The sequence below is a fragment of the Halichoerus grypus genome, chromosome 2 (genome assembly GCF_964656455.1).
Source record: "Halichoerus grypus chromosome 2, mHalGry1.hap1.1, whole genome shotgun sequence".
Classification (NCBI taxonomy): domain Eukaryota; kingdom Metazoa; phylum Chordata; class Mammalia; order Carnivora; family Phocidae; genus Halichoerus; species Halichoerus grypus.
The window spans coordinates 52,075,645-52,080,808 of NC_135713.1; the positions used below are offsets into that span (position 1 = coordinate 52,075,645).

The 5,164-nt window shown below is 35.1% G+C and overlaps 1 pseudogene; it reads left to right on the forward strand.

Moving 5' to 3' along the window:
• The first annotated feature begins 799 nt into the window (after positions 1 to 799).
• LOC118528593 (proteasome subunit alpha type-2 pseudogene) lies at positions 800 to 1,518 on the forward strand (annotated as a pseudogene).
• Positions 1,519 to 5,164: the final 3,646 nt, after the last annotated feature.

Below are 5,164 nucleotides of genomic sequence, written 5' to 3' on the forward strand. Positions count from 1 at the left end.
CAGGGTCAGTCAGGTAAGAGCAACTTACAACCTACAGTTGATGCCTGCCATGTGGGAAGAAGGTCTGATGCTACAATATTTTGCCTTTTTTTTTTTTTCATAAGAAGAAAGAAATCTAGACTTACTGTGAATCTCTTGACTTTCAAATGTTGCTAATTCACATATATGAAATATATTTTGTGAGACACACAAAACTTTCAGGCTAGATCCAGCAAGATTAAAACTTCCGCTTAAGGTCCTGAATGATCCAATTCAGTTATTCAAAGAGATCCTAATCTGAGCATAAAATAATGGTATAGTGAGATGCTGAATCCTTTCACAGATACCACAGGCAATACCTGTGCAGCTGATCACAGTTCTTCTGGCCTTGATTGGCCACTGGCTTAATGGAGTTCTTTGTAGGGAGTCAACTGTGGGCCAGCAGAACTGAACTTTTCTCCCTATTAGATAAGAAGTACACTCTTTGCTAATGCCATGACAATGCACCAAAGATCCATCATCTTTAAGATCTCCCCTTGGTTTCCCTCCTTTAATTGCTAATAAGAGGAGATAACAGTCCTCCTTGAGTGGGTTCTAGATATTTTTTTCTAAGACTCCATTTCATATTACTTCGGACCTACAAGTATCAGAAGAACCATCAGTAATAACATGTCTGGACCTTTATGATAGTTCTATGTTATTATAGTAGGGTTTTTTTTTTTTTTTTCTCATCCTTAGAGTAAACTATCAGCTCCTGGTAATCTTTCTGGAAACTATTAACCAAGAACAATGAACAATAGTTATCCAGTCACTTTTAGAAATGAATACTTTCTTTCACAGGAGATATTTTACAGAAACCCAGTGTTTAAAAAGACTGCAAGTGTATAGTGGCATGGGCCCAGATTACAGAGTGCTCATGCACAGAGCTCGAAAACTAGCTGAGCAATACTATCTCGTTTACCAAGAACCCATTCCCACAGCTCAGCTGGTACAGAAAGTAGCTTCAGTGATGCAAGAATACACTCAGTCAGGTGGTGTTCGTCCATTTGGAGTTTCCCTACTAATTTGTGGTTGGAATGAGGGGCGACCAGATTTATTTCAGTCAGATCCATCTGGAGCTTACTTTGCCTGGAAAGCTACAGCAATGGGAAAGAACTATGTGAATGGGAAGACTTTCCTCGAGAAAAGATATAATGAAGACCTGGAACTTGAAGATGCCATTCATACAACCATATTAACCCTAACGGAAAGCTTTGAAGGGCAAATGACAGAAGACAACATAGAGGTTGGAATCTGCAATGAAGCTGGATTCAGGAGGCTCACTCCGACTGAAGTTAAGGATTACTTGGTGGCCATAGCATAATAACTAAGTGACTGAAAAATCCGGAATTTCAGATAATCCCTCTACTTAAACATGTTTAAAGTATGTTTTGTTTTGCAGACTTTTTGCATACTTATTTCTACATGGTTTAATGGACTGGTGTTTTTAAAATGACACTTATAAATCATAATAAACTGTTAAATCAAAAAAAAAAAAAAGGACCTAAAACACTACTCTATATACAGAGAAAACTCTCTTCCTCTCAACACTTTCTTCTCTTTCTCTCTCTCTCCTTCCAGTAGATCTTAGAGTCCTTAGAGTCCATAGTCACAGAGTCCTAGAGTCCAACAAACTTGAACTGTGAACATTTCTGCCGAGAACATAATGATACCACTTGTCTGAATCTATGACTAAACTCAGAATGTAGGAGACTGTGTATGTGTGTGCTTGTGTTATCTTATCAAATCCAATCTAATTTTTAGGTAGCATTTTAGCTCAGTTGGCAAGCTACTCTCTATTGCTCCATTCTTCTCCTTAATACACCTACCTCTAAAATCTATTTTTTCCTTCTCTTCTTGCTTAGGAATGAAGCATTCTCCCTTCTGATTTCTATCTCTAATAGTTTTCTTCTGGAACTTGATCCATTACTATTCCCACCTCTATCTATTTCACTCTTCACTCCATGCTAAAAAAAAAAAAAAAATCTTTTAATGACATGGATATTTTTAAGGCTAATCTTTTCTCTATTTCCTTCACTGCATCATTACACAAATGTACTGTATGTACAATGTTTTGAATTATGTACATTTTTTTCTTTCTAGAGAGAGAGAGAGCATGTGCAAATGGTGGGGCAGGGGCAGAAAGAGAGAGAAAATCTTAAGAACCATTGATCTCACAACCCTGAGATCATGACCTGAGCCAAAATCAAGAGTTGGATGCTTAACTGACTAAGCCATCCAGGCACCCCAACGTACATATTTTTAAAGTGAGAACTACCATACAGCCACTTGTAACAGTGGCTATTTCTTGTGGACGGGCTTGCCAAAAATATCGTTCTAGACTTCAGCATTGTTTACATATTTTATAGCATATATTGTTCTTGTAATAAAATTTTTTTAAAAACCCATATTAATATGAAAGTGTGGTCACTATATTTTCATCATGTAGTTATTCCTTAACCACTTGCAATTGTTTTCTGTTCCTACCAGTCTTAAGAAACTTTTCATTTGGGGTCACTATTTATCACCTATTGGCAAAACCTAAGTCTTTCTGATTTGTCCTGGATCATTTGACCCTGTGGGTCCCATTTCTTCAAATTCTCATCCTCTTATATCTCTTTGCTTTTTCAAAACTGTTCTATCTTCTGACACTGACTGAATATTCCATTTCTTATACTTATCTCTCTCCATTCTCTCAGATATATAAAAGCATCTGTGGACAGTAAGATAATTCAGTATCTACATTTTGTTGCTTTCAATCAAATACCATAATAAGATGAAGATAGTAGTTTGTCAAGACAGAAGAAACCACAGAATTATTAGAAAGACCAGAGACCTATCATTTCAGACTGAAATTTCATTTAAAACACTATTATTTGCAAATAGTATGACTGTATTAGTCTTTGATCTCTACATGAAAGAATTCTTAAATGTGATGTTACTTATTTCCATTGCTTACCACGTTAACCTACTTAAGAAACATTTTTTCCAGTTTTATTGAGATATAATTGATATATAATGTTGTGTAAGTTTAAGGTGTAAAACACAGTGATTTTGTATTTATGTATTGCAAAATAATTATTAATAAGGTTAATGAACACATCCATCACCTCTCATAGTTACAGTCTGTGTGTGTGTGTTTGTGTGTGTGTGTGTGTGTGTGTGTGTGTGTGCTGAGAACTTTTAAAATCTACTCTCTGAGTAACTTTCAAATATACAATTCAGTTTTGACTATAGACACCATGCTATACATTACATCCCCAGAATTTATTCATCTTATAACTAGAAGTTGGTATCCTTTGGCCACCTTTAACCATCTCCCCCACTTTCTGCCCTCCAGAGAAGGGGACAGAAAGTCTATTTAAATCCATTTCAGCAAGATTTTTAGACAAATAAGCAAAATATCTTATGTTTACAATGTCAACTAAAAACAGTGGTTTATGACAGGAAAGATATTAAAAAGTATTCTTTTTTTCACACTTTTAGAAAAATGAGGTTTCCATATCACATTGTCTAGAAATGTATTAAGTGTTTTTATCACGTCATAACTTTATTCATTCTGTACACCACCATGATATTAAAAGGGAAATATCAGGGTGCCTGGGTGACTCAGTCATTAAGTGTTTGCCTTCAGCTCAGGTCATGATCCCAGGGTACTGGGATCGAGCTCCGCATCGAGCTCCCTGCTCCGTGGGGAGCCTGCTTCTCCCTCTCCCATTCCCCCTGCTTGTGTTCCTGCTCTCGCTATCTCTGTCAAATAAATAAAATCTTAAAAAAAAAAAATAAATAAATAAATAAAAGGGAAATATCAAGCTACAAGAATAGGAAACGTAATGTGAAGTTAATTGACTTGAAGGAAGTAAATAACATAGTATATTGAGGCTCTTTGTTGTTGATTAAGCAATATTAATCTAAACAGCAATCTATTTGAAAGGCAAATGGAAAACTCTGAGGAGAAGGCAAAGGAAAAAGAATGTAAAATCTGTGAGATCTGGGGATGTGTGCATACTAACAAAATGTTGAGGAAAAACAAAACAGGGAGAAGAAGCCTTCAGAATATGAAAGTGGCATACATTATTTGAACACAAGAATAAGAAAAACTGAAGGTACAGAGAGATATGACCATGGGTTAAGTTTTTAGTTAAAGCTGAGATGCCTATGCTCACTCACAGCCTCCTTATAATATCCCATTCACTAACCCTGGACAGTCATGAAAATAAATTGAAACAGAGCCACATTCAATCTAGTCAGATCCACTGTTAGGGAGAGTTCGGGGAGGAATCTAGAAATAATTGGTTTCTCAAAGTGAGTGAGACTATGAGCAAAAGAAGATAAAGAATATTTAAAGTGACCACAGGCATAGTATCAAATTATTTTTTCCACCAGACTAGGCTAAATCAGTGGTTAAAATCATCTGCTTACATTTCTTCATGGATCATTCTTTTACTTGCCATTATCTCAGAAACACACTTGAGAAAGGGTGTGTTCATCTGGATGAAAATCACTCTGAAGCTAATTATATCACCACAATTAATGATATTTTAACTCCTTCACAGTATGCTTACTTATTAATATCCTTGTCTGATCATACAGGTTAGTGTTTTCAAATCAATGTTATATAACATGTCAATAGTAGGGATCTTTATTTTAGTTCTTCTATTAGTGGAAATATCTCTCGTGTTTCACTGTTATATTTGATGTTTTCATTTGATTTAATACAGAAACTACTTACAAACCTTAAAAAAAAATCCTTCTAAAGGGAGTTCAATATGTTTGTTTGTTTTTCAGAAATGTATGTTTAATTTTCTCTAATGATCATTAGTAACAACCAAGATAATTTTGTTCCGTTTATTGATATGATTTACGAGACAGATGTTAAACCATCCTTACATTCCTGAGATAAAGCCAACTAAATCATACAGAATTATATCTTATACTAACTTAGCCAGTACATTTACATACATATTCAAAAGTGAGCGAATTCTACAATTTTATGTTTCAACTTGCCTTGCTTATTTCAGAATGTGCTTCATTTTCCCTTTTTTACTACACTCCTTTCCATATCTAGAAGATCATGTTCTATTTTGGGAATCCAAGATTGACAGAGTATTTCAGAATCAGAAGAGGAAAAGATGCAAAAAAATGA